The 15,370-nt window shown below is 38.6% G+C and overlaps 1 protein-coding gene across 1 annotated transcript in view; it reads left to right on the top strand.

The window, feature by feature from the left end:
• The window catches only part of LOC129730485 (ankyrin-3-like), a 119,445-nt gene that overhangs the window by 12,428 nt on the left and 91,647 nt on the right, over nucleotides 1-15,370 (top strand). The window lies entirely within an intron of this gene.

The raw sequence follows: 15,370 nt of genomic DNA, 5'->3' as shown, positions 1-15,370 counted from the left end.
TAGAGTGAGATAGTGAATGTATCCTTTTCTAACTAGTTCATTATCGAGCCAGGGTACACCAAATCCTTTATTAGTTTCCCAAAGTATTATAACGATATTATTTTTGATTGCACAGGGCCCTGGACCCTGGTCTAGTCCTTCGCTTGGAACTTAAAAATATTGACTGGAAGAATTTAGAAACGGCTGAAAAGCTATGAGAAAGAGGCCCACGCTAGACCTTCAGATGAATGGATCACCTATTTGCAGAGCAAAAGTTAAAGAGGTTGTATGTGAGACACGACCGCAAGGTGACGTAGACTTATGACAGCCTGTCTCATGTCAAGGAGTACAGTCGACTGAGATTATTCGACATTACGATAGACTATCTTGTATCAAAATGTTTATAACATTAAATCAACACCTAACAAAACAACTTTCTGAAAATAATGTGACGACTCTAAAAAGATTGGGATCGATTTACGGCCTGTGATTGTCATCCCGGTTCGGAAAATTCTCAAATTAGGTGTTACAGGTTGAACTCGATTAGCCAGAGACACAATTATGTGAGGAAATTACATGCTGATGCTGGGCCTGGGGTCGATTTTCGGCCTAAGCATATCTTTTCGATTTTGTTTCACTTCGGACTGTATCGCTTATGTTGAAAACGGGAAGCAGGTGGATGCTGTATACACAGACTTGAAAGGAGCCGTTCCTAAACCACTTTGTCATAAATAGGGGGACAGGGGGGTTTGTCAAAAGACCACGAGAGACTACGCAGGGGGTGGGGGGGTTAACGAAAAGACCACGTGGCCTTTTTTTCTGATAACTTATTATTGCCACCAAGTCAAGGTTATTAATGATTCATAATTTATTATTGCCACCAAGTCAAGAATAAAGCTTTCAATTTTTTTGAATAAATAAATTTATTCGACACGGTTTGATAATTTATAAGTGTCATGGAAAATTTGCGATTTGTCAGCAATTAGCTAATGTAATCAAATTTTTGAAGTCATACTACATATTTTTTTCAAATTTATCAGAACGAAGAAAAAAAAGATTTTAAACAGGCTTTGTCAAATGTGACAAATTTGCCTCTAAGAAATAATAATTATATTTTGCAATGAGTCGAGATTTGTGACATTATTTCTGTAAGTATATTTTAATACTCATCGACAGGTAAAAAAAAGTAGGAGGGTGGTATTCAAGACACGACCGCATGACGTTGACTACCGTATTCTTAAAAAAAAATATTCCATTGAAGCAAATAGTAGAGGGAATTGCAACGCTTCTTTTACAAAACTTCTGTAACAAAATTTCGAGGCTCCAAAAGGTACCAGTTTCTGATTATTCTCGTCCAGAATTCCAGCCATTTTAGTATTTATTACTAACAACCACCAGCATCACGGGTCAAACCGGCACGAGATGACTGGTACTATTTTGTTTTTCCTCCTTTCAGCTGCTAACACCTAGCGCTGTCGTGAAATTAACATCAACATAAACATGCATTTTTGCAAGGTTTTTTTTCCGCTAGCAACAGCAATTGTAAAACATAAAATTCAACTAACCGCTTCTATTATAAAACTGCGAGGCACCAAAAGGTGCCAGTTGCCGATTTCTTGTTTACTGGTTTCCGTCCAGAATTCCAGCCAGTTTAGTATTTTGCAGTAGCCACCAGCATCACGGGTCAAACCGGCACGAGATGACCGGTACTATTTTGTTTTTCCTCCTTTTAGCTGCTAACACCGAGCGTCCGTATGTATCCGGTACGGTTTAATAATGAAACTGATGGGGTGAAATGTTCGAACGATACGTTTTATACCAAGGCTTCGTCAGATAAATAGAAAGAGGGATGGGCTACATAGATGATGGAATGGTAGAGACAAATGTTTCTTGAAAGCTGCGCCGGCCGCTGTCATAATATTAACACCAACACAAACATGCATTTTTGCAAGGTTTTTTCCGCTAGCAGCAGCATTTGGTAAAACAGAAAATTCAATTTGCCGCTTCTGTAACAAAATTTAGAGGCACCAAAAGGTGCCAGTTGCCGATTACATTGTTGTTTTCTGGTTAATCTACTAAAAGCCACCAGCATAACGGGTGAAACCGGCACGAGATGACCAGTACTATTTTGTCTTTCCTCCTTTCAGCTGCTAACACCTAGCGCTGTCGTGAAATTAACATCAACATAAACATGCATTTTTGCAAGGTTTTTTTTCCGCTAGCAACAGCAATTGTAAAACATAAAATTCAACTAACCGCTTCTATTATAAAACTGCGAGGCACCAAAAGGTGCCAGTTGCCGATTTCTTGTTTACTGGTTTCCGTCCAGAATTCCAGCCAGTTTAGTATTTTGCAGTAGCCACCAGCATCACGGGTCAAACCGGCACGAGATGACCGGTACTATTTTGTTCTTCCTCCTTTTAGCTGCTAACACCGAGCGTCCGTATGTATCCGGTATGGTTTAATAATGAAACTGATGGGGGGAAATGTTCGAACGATACGTTTTATACCAAGGCTTCGTCAGATAAATAGAAAGAGGGATGGGCTACATAGCTGATGGAATGGTAGAGACAAATGTTTCTTGAAAGCTGCGCCGGCCGCTGTCATAATATTAACACCAACACAAACATGCATTTTTGCAAGGTTTTTTCCGCTAGCAGCAGCATTTGGTAAAACAGAAAATTCAATTTGCCGCTTCTGTAACAAAATTTAGAGGCACCAAAAGGTGCCGGTTGCCGATTACATTGTTGTTTTCTGGTTAATCTACTAAAAGCCACCAGCATAACGGGTGAAACCGGCACGAGATGACCGGTACTATTTTGTCTTTCCTCCTTTCAGCTGCTATCACCTAGCGTCCGCATGTCACTGGTGCGGTTTTGGAATCAGAATGATGGGGCGCCGGCCGCTGTCGTAAAATTAACACCAACAAAAAGATGCATATTTGCAAGGTTTTTTCCGCTAGCAGCAGCATAAACATCGGAAACAGAAAGTGACAACAACAATTACAACAAAGTCAGATCGATTGTATCCGTTAGTGTCGACTGTGCTTGGGAAGAGAGGTAGTGATTGGCTGCGCGGTATGATTTAGACAATCGATATTAATTACCAATTTTTCAATAGTGTATCTCAAACAATAGTTTGTTTTTGTTACATAAATTTAACCGTAAAAGAATTTCTGATCGATTGATGCCAAAACCTCGAAAACCTGATTATAGATGACTGCAAAATAAGCGCTCAAAACCTGACCACTTTTCTCTGGTTTTCCCTGGTTGAATTACTAGATTTTTAAATTCAGGGGCCTAACTTCGATATAGACGTTAGTCAACGTCAAAATCAAAGTCTTGATCTTAAAACAATATATAAGATTTAGAAGTCGAAAGTAGGATGAAGCAAAAATTTTCAGGGACCTTATGATGAAGATGTTAACAAATATTTTTTTAAATGTGTATCTATCATTGAAAAAAAGTGCTTTTTGACACGTGGTAAATGAAAAGACCATGTGGTTAAAGTTAGAGGGGGACGGGGAGGTTAACCAAAAGACCACGAAAGACCACGGGTTTGGTAGGGGGGGGGGTATGAAAATTGATCAAAATATGTGGTTTAGGAACGGCCCCAAAGCTGATAGCATTTGATAAAATTTACCATCGAATATTACTCCACAAACTCGCTAGTGTCTCCGAATACCTCGTTAAGAGCAAGCGCACCGGTGAGTTGCCATTTGAGTTACGATTTTCACAACGCTGGCCGTTGCTATTTTGGATAGCAACCGATGTTCGCACCGGTCGTTGCTATTGGGGATTACCAATTCATCTATTTCTTTTTAACGCCGGCAGTTGCCAATTCCTAAAGACCGTCACTAGCTAGCGTTAGCAAAATGTTTGTGTGTGTCGTATTTCCCAGAAATTCTGCCCATCTAGTAATAACCAATTTATCTGTCCGTCAATTGTTTCCGGAATGATCTGCGTTGTTTCTGCTTCATAAAATGTCCCCTTTATTTCAAGCAACTCTGCTTCAACTTTGTTTCTGTTTTACCGTAAACTGGGGTGACTTTGGTTATACTACCCCTTTTTGAATTTGTGATAAAAAGCGCTCGAAAAGCTTGATATTTGTCGTAATCTTCACTAATTATGTTTAGATATGTCTAAATTGCTACTATCCATGCATTTCCAGCTATTAAAAGAGTGTTTTTCATGCTAGAATATTGATTTTAAAATAAAGTGGATTTTGAGCGATTTTTATTGCATACAAACAATCGGTTCAAGCAGATACAAAACAAACTACGTTTTTCATTATTGCTTTCTAATTTTGTCCTCAAAGGTAATGTTGAGTCCTAATAAACTCAATAGTACATTATATGTTTTTTTCTCACGACAACCCAAGCATCATTTAACATGCATTTTTGGACTATTGGGTAAGCCATATTCCACGTGGACTAGTTTTTGGTGATTTTTGACCCCCTTTTCTCTCCGTGGACAGTCGTTCATATATATATATATCCTAAAATTTACAAATTTTGGACGTTGTACAAAATGTACAAATTTTGGACGTTCACCTAATAGACTGCTGACGTGGAATGTGAATAACCCCTGAATTGCTTTTTCATATAAATAAACTCATTTAAGTCGTTTTCAATTATTCAAACTTGGTAAAGCAGTATAGTTTCACTTCAAATTCATCAAAACAATGAAAGGATCAAAGTCACCCCGGAATGATGATTGATGTGGAAATTGTTTGGCACCTTCAAAAACAGCAGAATTGTTGCTAAACTTTCGAGGTAGTGACATGATCTTGCTCAATGCGTGCCAGTACTCATTTTAAAAATGTCAAACAATTTGGTTTTCAGTACATTCTCAAAATATTTAAGAAATATTCAAAAAAAGTGATCAAAGTCACCCCAGTTTACGGTACCAAATTATCGATAACACAAATCTGTTGCAGGTTTCTTCGTTTGTGCGTGCATGGATTTTTTATCCTTGTTTGATTAATTAACGTTGCTTTCAATAACTATTATACTCAAAATGGGCGAACTGTCATAAATTGAATTTTTTACCTACTTCGTGCTTCTCGATTCCTACAATTTGCTATTAATATTTGCAAATTTGCAGCCAAAAAAAATTTAAATGTAGAACGCGGAAATTGTTCTCGAGTATTTGGTTTATTCTAGTGACGAAGAAAAGATTTCGTGGAACAAATGTTTTTATACGCGAGTATGAAAATGATTTTTGGAAAAATTCGGGGTGGCTCTCAGCCTGGAAAACGGTCAAATATTGACCGCTATGCTGAGGAAGTTGCCATCCAGCGTTTTAACATTTTTTTCTTTTCTCGGAAACACCGGTCTATACCGATGACCATTTCCGACGCCGCTTTCGAATTCGTCTTAGGTTGTTTTCGAAGATTAAAACAGCTGTAAATGCGAAAAATGACTTTCTATTTAACAACCGGACGCAACGGGAAAATTAAGACTAACATGCCTTCAAAAGAGTCAGCAGCAATAGTCGGTAATACTCACGAGCAATTCGCTCAAACCTTCCAGGTTTATTGCTTCGTTTATTGGACTTGAGCTTTTTGCTTCGTGTAGATGAGAGTGCCAACCAAAATGGTCATCTCGAATTTCAAAAAAAACTATAAATGTTTACCCGCCCGAAAAAACACCCTGTGCAAAATTTCAGCTCAATCGAAATTAAAATGGAGTGGTTCACTGGTTCGCGCCGATACTTGCGTCCTACGACGTGTTTAACCAAGGCAAAGCAATTCGTCTTCCGGGGCCGACCAATTATGTTCGAAACACTCATTATTTTCATAATATTGTTACGAACATTTATTATCGAGCACAGCAAAACAAACAGTCCTCACAGTTTGACATTATTCATCAAATAGCAACGATGCGGCACGTTGCTATCGCGTTGCCAAATTTAATAACTCGCTACTATCCGAGGTGGGGATTGCTATTTCCCAAACCAACATAGCAACGCCCGGTGCGGTTGCCGCGTTATGGTGGGAGTTGCCAAACTAGTTTTAGAAACTTCAATTTAGCCACTGGTGGGCTTGCTCTAAGTGATTGCAATCGTAACTAAATGGTAGAAGCCTAAGTGTCTAACTTGGATCCTACACATCCCGACGATTTACAAATACCTCCGGTGTTCCTCAAAGGAGTAATCTTGGACCGCTTCATTTTGTTTTGTTTATAAATGATGTCGTAGCCCGTTTTTTTTTTAAATGGACTTCCTCACTGCGACCAGAATCGTAGATCTATTGTGAGATATGCCCGGGTGTCTGCTGTATCCCGCACTTTTGTTAATAGCAATACCGCTATTGAGCAGTGGCATGCTTATTATTATTGTTCATCAGTGCTTGTGTGTAATGTGATACTCTTCCTTACACGCTTACTGTTCTACTATACCGATACTCGTTCCTCTTGTCAATTATAATTCCCTGGAGAAGTTTCGTCGTGCATCCTTCTGGCCAGTTTCATTGATAAGAGGGACTTATTTTTTATTAAGAGGACGTTACGCAAAGGTATTGTAGATTTCAGCGTAAAGGAAGGGTAACTGGTGGGGAGCCTGAGAATAAACCCATGCTTAAGTCCTTTTTGACATCGGATGGCCTGGTTCTACTATAAGATTCGAACCCACGACCATCCGCTTGACAAAGCGGACTCTGTAACCTTCCGGCTACGCAGCTCCCATCGCAGCCCGTTTTAAAAGAGGATGTAAGCTGTTCTATGCTGACGATCATTGGTAAATTTTCCGCCTGCCGCAAGCTGCAAGAACTGTTGGATTTTTTTAAGGATTGGTGTCAAAAAAAACCAATGACTGTAAGTGCGCAGGAATGTGTCGTAATTTCATTTCATCGATCCCATAAAAGCTACTTATACATTCGGACGTGCACCTCTACCTTGTGTCAATGAAATTAATAACCTTGGGGTACTACTCGATGATAAATTGACGTTTGGGCCGCATCGAGCCAATATCATTGGCCGTGCAAGTCGTCAGCTAGGATTTCTTATGAAGGTGTCTAAAGATTTTGCCTGATATCGTTATATTCGGCGTTAGTAAGATCGACTGTGGACTCGTCAGCTGTAGTGTAAACGCCATACCAGACAACTTGGTTTGATGAATTGAGAGGTTACAAAAGGCTTCCTTGGACAGACAAAGGTAATAGTTGCTGCTAAAGTTATTTTTGGTGAAATCGACTGCTCGGCTCTTTTAAGCAAGTTTTCTCTGAATGCTCCTGGTCGAATTCAGTCTGTATTAAAAATGTCTTTTGGATGATTCCTGATGAAAAATGCTGAAGATAGAGGTGTCGTATGCTATATTTTGGTGCAGAAATGTAAACTCCCACTACGGGTTCCTTCGAGGCATCCGGGTTGTTCCGGAGGTGGCCAATGCAGCCTACATTCAGAAATATATCTTTTGAAAGATTCCTGTTGAAAAATCCTCCTGAAGATAGAGGTGTCACACGCTATATTTTGATGCGAAAACGTAATTGTCCCCTACTACAGGTTCCTCTGGGGACTTCCAGATGAAAAATAGCCATTTCTCTTCTTGACCAATTCCGGATCTTGATGAACCATTCGCTTCGGAAAGTGTTTTGTCATCTATGCCAATGATGCAAATAACCATTTTTATCGGGTAACCCATTACCAAATCGATCCAAAAATTGGCAGGTTTGACATGTCTACCAGAACTCAGGAATATTTCCTAATTCCGGTGGCCTAGGCCACATTTGTAATCAGAAAATGAAACTTTGAAAGTTTTTCAATTTAATGGTGTTCGAATTATTAAAATCGAATAACATTTGACAAAGCTACAGCATTTCAAATTTCATCAAAATTTTGCCTATCTTACTTATTCTGACTATCCCCTGTACTTCGATTATTTATAAACAGAAATTGCTATCAGCTAGACTTTTTTAATGTATGTTAACCCTCTAGTGCCCAGTGCCGCCTTTAGACGGTCTTCAGTTGAACCTCTTAAAAGCTTCAATCAATACTTAAAAAAAAAGTTTATAAAAATTCATAGTGATTTTTTCGAAGTCCGTCTGGAAATTTACTTGGGCACTAGAGGATTAGGTTTAAGTTATTTAATTTTTAATTCATGTGCGAGAGTCATGTAGCAAAGCAGGATTAGAAAAACAGTGGATTAGTGCGCTCACATCACTCATTCTCAATGCGTTGTAATAGAGATATGATTGCGGGAAACTATTGCACAGAGAGACTAATAGCGAATTTCACTATTCCACTGCTGCTTGGCAAATCTACCGAGGAGTAAAGAAACGGAATCGTAAGACGCAAGTAAGAAAAAGATGACATGACAATTCCAGCTCAATCGTGCAGAAGTCTGCTTCCTAGAACCAGCTATAGTCACAAAATTTCATTCCCACAAACAGATAGATATTCGAAGCAGCCTTTGCTGCGACGTCCGCATTACAGCGAAATAAGAATACGCCGAAAAACAAAAGTAGCGTTCAAAGTCTTCTTTGTTGGTAACAATAGGTAATAGTAATAAATCTAAGAATTAAAAAGTTAGATAATGACCCACAGAAAAATCGGAGAAGAGAAACGTTTCTCCCTGGGGTTCGAAAAGATTAGGTTTAAGCATAATTTGTTTAATGAAATCAATCTAGCAACCGCCTTAATTCCGGGTGGTTGTTATTCTCTCCGCACGTACGAGGACTTATGTATTACAAGTCTTTGGCAAATATTTCCTAATTCCTAATTCCTAAATTTTAATGATTATGTTATTTTTGTAATCGGAGTTCCGGAAGTCGTGCCTCAGTTTCACTTTTTAACCGATGGGAAAAACGCATGAAATTTTCAATGCAGATTTTTTTATGCCTTAACGCTTTAGAAATAATTGAGTCGTCAAGATCTGGTGCTGTCTCAAAAAAAATGTTTGAAGAATCGACTTCGAACTGGAAGACTTTACCACAAAATTGTATCCTTTTATGAATTTTTCTAAATAACACCAGATTTAAAAGTTTTATGCATTAACACTTGCTTTAAAAAATCAATTTCAACAATTTCATATCGACAACAAAAGATCTAAATAATAGCCGCAGTGGTTCAAATCTTGCAAAAAAAATCTTACAAAATAATGGTCGCAGTGGTTCAAATCTTTCAAAAGAGTTTCATTATAGTTTTTGCATATTTTTCCTCAAAGGGATGCTCTGAGGCAGCATATAAAAGTTTATGGAACAATCGTAAGCACAACAAACTATTTTATGTCAAGATATGATGATTATAATTCTTGGTGCTTTAGAGTCACCATGAGCGGGAAAGGGTTAATAACAACCCGGGACGTCACGTAACATATAGGGGTAATAGGGGCATAATGGGCACCCTAACTTGGTTGCTGATTTAAGCATGGAAAACGACAAAAAATTTTAACTGTCTTCAGTGCAAAATTTGAATAAACTATCTATAATTAAAGGTACGCTATTCACAAATTGAAAAGTTTATCGTATAATGGTGAAAAACACAAATTAAGCAGGTATTAAGCAGGTATTAGACGAAGCAAATATTTGCTATTTTTCAATACAGATTTAATTTTGTGCAAATAAAAATCGTACCAAATATAGCAAATATTTGCTTCGTCCATTACCTGCTTTAGACGAAGCAAACATTTGCTACTTTTGGTACGAATATTATTTGCACAAAATAAAATCCGTACCAAAAATAGCAAATATTTGCTTCGTCTAATACCTGCTTTAGATTCATGCATCAAAAACTAGCAATCAGTCGATGTGTGGGGCACAATGAGCACCCCAATGGGGCATAATGACCACCCACGGGGTATAATAAGCACTCTTATAGAACATATCTTGAAACTGTGTAGAAGTACAACTAATGGGCCAACGTTTGTCGCGAGATGCCGTGATACTTGGCGGCTTGTTTCGTGAATGTCCCGTCGCGCCTTATGGTGGCCAAATCTGCCCGCAGTTCCTTTTTCTGACCGATTCGGTCTTAGAGATTTTCTAAAATATGTTCGCACCATCACTGTAAACAAACACTGACTATGGACACAGACGAACTCACAAGTCTACTGAGATGAATTTCACGTAAGTTTATGTGACAAGGTGTTCTCATTTCACCCCACCTTAAGGTGACCATTTCACCCCTATCGAACTAGTTGAAGTTAACATGAGATTTTAATACTAATTATAGCTTAAAACCAAAACTTCAATGATGGTGAAATTTGGGGTACGACCCATACGTCATATTGATGTGTCTACATACTTGATTGAGCCATTTAAACGACCGTAGAAGCTTATTTTGTAGTGCGCAATAATAATAATTTTTCCAACACCCGGGAACCAAGTTGATTTTTTCAAATTATTTCCATATTTTAAACAGACAAATCACTTTTGTTCTACATAAAGAGGTACTGTAGTAACTACGAAAAAGTTCCACACACCACATTGTATTAAAAATGCGTAGTTTCGTATAAAAGAGGGGTGCCCATTACGCCCCGTGTGCTCAAATAAGCCCCTAATCCCCCTAACTTTGGATAATTGCGTAAACTATATTCAAAGTGGACTAGTTTTTTTTCGACCACCTTTCCGCTCCGTGGAAAACGTTCATATGTATTTTATTTTGTAAGAATCTTAGACATTCGCCAACATAAACTGTTCACGTAGAATGTGAATGGGCCACAAATTGCTTCCCATATTCCTAAACATGGGTTTAGACGACAAGACGTTTAGGCTGTTCATTTTTTTGTTGAAGCAGCAAAGTTTCACAAAAACAATGAAGTGATCAGAGCAACCCCGGTATGATGATTGATATAAATATTTTACAGCATATTTAAAAACAGCAGAATTGTTGCTAAACTTTTCAAGTAGTGACAAGATTTTTTATTTATTTATTTAACTTCAACTGACATAGTCACAATAAAGTCACAAAGGGAAAAGCCGACTTGAGATGACAATATCAAAACCATTTTCAAATCGGCATAAAAACCAATTTAAAGTACGGTTTTACAAAATTTATAAATATAAAATTACAATAGTATGAACATATAAAATCGCAATAAATCAGTCAAGGATATTATAAACTACATATCTAAATAGTAACGAATCAGTCAGGAATATCATAAACGATTTACAACAATGACACACAGTAAAACAAATCTAAGACATCGCTGCTAAGAATTTTAAAAATATCAAAAAGACAATCAAAGTTTACCCAGTTTACGGTTTTTGAATATTCATACTATGATGAGTAATGTATTGATAGTGGAAAAAATAACTGCATTCCATCCAAGAGAAAAAGAGTAATATCATTCAGTGATGCCCCGTGCCGTGTCAAATAAACTAATTTAAAACTAAATTCAGTGATGGGAAATATCGCCCAAAACAGACATCGATAACAATCGATAAGTCCGGGGCTTTTATCGATATTATCGATAAGTATCGATAATTTGACAGCTAACGTTTGCGGTAAAATTTTTTTTTTCAGATGGTGAGAAAAAAAGTATTTCAGATGGTGATGAAAAAAAAAACTATGACAGATAGTTGAGTTGGATAAATTTCCCATGGAAGGTTATCATGTTAGCTTCCTCGCAAAAAATATTACGTCTTTGCGTGCAGCCTTTCGGCAGTTAACCGGAACATTCGCCATGGCGGACGAAAACATGCGTGTAGCCATGTTTTTAAGCTCTTTCTTCGTTTTTTTATTAATTCTTCCTCCGTTTTCGCGACAAAATTGTTGGAATAGATCTTGCGCTTCAAGTTTGCCCAGAAATTCTCGATGGGGAGCAGGTGGGGGACATTGGGCGGATTCGCCGACTTCGGTACCACATCGATATTCAGCCGCGCCATCTCCTCCAACGATCGCTTCGAGTAGTTGGCCGACGTCAAATCTGGCCAGAACACCGTGTCTTCGCGCTTTTGGTATTTCTTGATGAACGACGCAACTTCTGTCAGGCACTTCGTACTATAAATTTCCCCGTTCACGGCAAGCCCGGAGCGAAAGAAGAGCAACTTTAACATCGCTTTCTCGCTGATTGTCAGCCACAGCCGCACCTTCTTGGGGAACTTGGTCTGTGAAATAAACTTTACCTCGGTGCTCACTTCCTTCATGGGGGAGGTAAAATACAAAGAGCCCTGCTAGTCATTGCCATCCAGGGTAAGATAAGTCTAGTCGTCCAATACCACTGCCACGTCGCGATTCGCCGGGAAAATCGACTTGACCATCTTATTCAACCGCTGTCGCTGCGTCATTGCCTGCAGCTCCGAGACCCGTGGACGGGACTGCCGCTTCCTGCATGTATGTCCATGTTCTCCTGATACTTTTTCACTGTTTTAGAGCTTGCACCAACCTCTCGGCCAAGTGCACGCAGCGATTTAGCCACTTTACCCTCGGTCTTCCTCTTCAGCATCCTTTGAAGCTTCTTGTCGCTCAGGGTCGTTGGCCGTTCGGAACCGGGCTTTCTTTCGATGCTCTGATCGTTGTCCAATAGAGTCAAGATGTTGTAGATGCCAGAACCGGCATACCCGGCGTCCATAAAGTGCCGCACGATGTCCGTTTTTGACGCGGCGGGGTACCGTTCTTTGAACGCGCACACTTCTGAACGGAGAAGCTTCACTTTTTTCGCCCTTACAGTTAGAGTTTGACTGATAGAGCTGTCAAATTTTTTTTTGCTAACTCATGGGTTACAATGATTGATGATGCATGAGTAGTTTCGTCAGTGCGATTAAAGGTAAACCCATGAAAAATCGGCAATTTTTGTCCATTTTTTTTACCGCAAACTTTATTTGACAAATCCGGTTGTTTGAATTCATTCGCAGTGTCGTAAGATTTGTTATTCAAGGCCTTAACACAATGGATGCGTTTGCGTTGCGTTGATGTCAATGTGACAGTAAATGTATGGGCTAACTGTCAAATTGCCGCAAACGCAGCCGCAACGTATCCATTGTGTTAAGGCCTTGAATGACAAATCTTACGACACTGCGAATGAAAATTCAAACAACCGGACGAGTTAAACGGTTTGTTTTGGAAAGTATTCGGGTTTTACGCCGGGAGTGCTTTCTACGGAGTAGTTTCAATCCGAAGTTCATTTTGAAGGTTGTATAATAAGAGAAATAATTGAAGCAGGCAAAATTCTGTCAATTTTTAAATGGCCAAAACTTCACGAAAAATGAATCAATTCTGACAAAACAGGTTTCATTTTACTGGAAAACTGTCCTAGTTTTCTTAAATTACTTGAGAACTAGACGTGACCAATACCTTTTTAGTTACCATTTTTTCTCAGAAACTCAGTGACACCCGGGGCGAACCTTTACCTAGCGGCAAAAGTAACTCCTGGGGTAGGGTAGGTGAGGTCTTCTTCTTTTGGGTCTCCTCCAGTAACCAGCCGCACTGACTTGTGCTCATTCTTATTATATCGATAATTATCGTTAACGTAAAAAAATTAACGATAATATCGGTGTCCAGCATTTATCGATATTATCGATAAGTTCCCATCACTAATATCATTAACTGGTGAATGTGATTCAGACTGCTATGTTATATCAGCGAGCTGATGCGAAGGCGCCTTTAATTTGATATTTGCTTAGTTTTTAGAGCAATCACGTTAAACAAAAGAGAGGAGGAGATTTCGCCAACGATTGACAGTAATTTGTAAATTAATTCGGGTATCCGTTAATTGATAAAATAATACAAACAACCGATACTAGCGGAGTCAGCAGTGACATTTTTTTGCGAAACTCGTGTCAACAGGGTACTAATGAATAAGTAAAATATATTGGGACACTAAGAAAATGTGTTAGGGATTACAAACCGCTATCAGAAATCCAAAAAATTCTAAGTGCTAAAGGATTAAAAAATTAAATATCCAGAATAAGCAGCGTTCTCCAAAAACTGGTTGTAAACGCTTAAAACCGAGCGAGTTCGTGGATATATATTCATGTATATTCATCGTTAATTATTGAATGTTTTAAAAACTAAAATTTGCTACTGAAACATGTTTGTTTATTCCATGCAATGAGTAGTCATTTTATCTTAGCTCAAAAACAACGCCTTTGCTTAGTGAGAAACACCGTTCGTTTCGTGTAAGAAACTAGCAAAGAGTGAAGCGCAACATATTTATTACATCTCCCGTCGGATCTCTCTGGCAGACAATGAGGAAACCACAGACTAACAAACGTAACAGTTTCAACAAATTTTCAATAAAATCATCGTTCGGAATTGATGACACCAGTACATTACGTTAGTAACATTAGTACTATCTGCTGTCATGTTTGCGCTGCTTCATGTATTTTTCGACATCAGTGCCAGCGTACGTGCATGTGTCAAATTGGGATCTAGAAAATATGTATGAGATTGCCTGACAGCGCCACAAACGGTGTTGTCGCGCGATGACTGTGATTCGATTGGAGATGATAAAAATGGAAATAAAATTATTGTTTTTATTTTGTGACGATAGAGCTGGGTTCCAGTGTTACGTCTGTTAGTTTGTGCTAAACCTTTCGTCCGTTCATGACAGCAACGCAATAGCAGTGGGCTGATGAAGAAATTATACCGAACCCGAAGAAGGATCCCGGTTCTAAAACTTCGTTCGGTGGGTGGCAGTTTTCGTCTAGCCTCTCTTTCAGATAATGCCAGTGAACAGATAATTTACTGTGCGACCTATTGCAAGCGTGGAAAGTGTGTTTTTCTTGGCATGGCGATAATTCTCCGGCTAGCATCGTACTCTTCTAAGCGTCGTAGCAACATCGCACACCTACAGACGCACATACACCCACACATCAGCTAAAGTTTGGTGATGGAGAATCATCGGGTTGTGCCTTTTTGGGGTTCGCCCGCAGCGGTGAAACGAGCATAATGAAATTTCAAGAGAAATTTTCCATCCATTCAGGATGAAACCGGAACTCGGTCCAGGGAGATCTAACTGCAAAGACTGCTTTATCAAGATCTATTTTGTGTGAGAGGACGCGCGTTGAATTTTCATATTGTTTCCATTAGCATGAAGCACAACAATCTCGGCTTCGAGGATGTTTGCTTCACCAGAGTAAATACCAGCTATTGTTTTAAAGTTCCATTATTTTAATTTTAGATGCACGGCACATGAAAAGCAATAGTATATAGATAGCTGATAATCAGGATCAGAGCTTCTCTAATAGTACTTAAAGATAATTACTGGAGAACAAACAATTCCGGGTTTAACGTAAATGGTGGGCTGATGATATTTTGATAAAAAAAAACAACAAACATTAAACAGAGGATGTTTTTTATACAAATTATATATAATGTACCTAATGCTTACGTCGTTTTTTTCCTTTCTCCTTGTTCTATTATTTTATTACGTTCTTTCTAGTGTCCAATGATTTGATTGAACAAGCAGCAGATTATTTTTGCTTGCTCATTAAATTTTATATCTCAAAATTTAAT

The sequence above is a fragment of the Wyeomyia smithii genome, chromosome 3 (genome assembly GCF_029784165.1).
Source record: "Wyeomyia smithii strain HCP4-BCI-WySm-NY-G18 chromosome 3, ASM2978416v1, whole genome shotgun sequence".
NCBI classification, from domain to species: Eukaryota; Metazoa; Arthropoda; class Insecta; order Diptera; family Culicidae; genus Wyeomyia; species Wyeomyia smithii.
The sequence above is the reverse complement of the archived record's forward strand: the minus strand, read 5'-3'. Positions and strand labels throughout refer to the sequence as shown.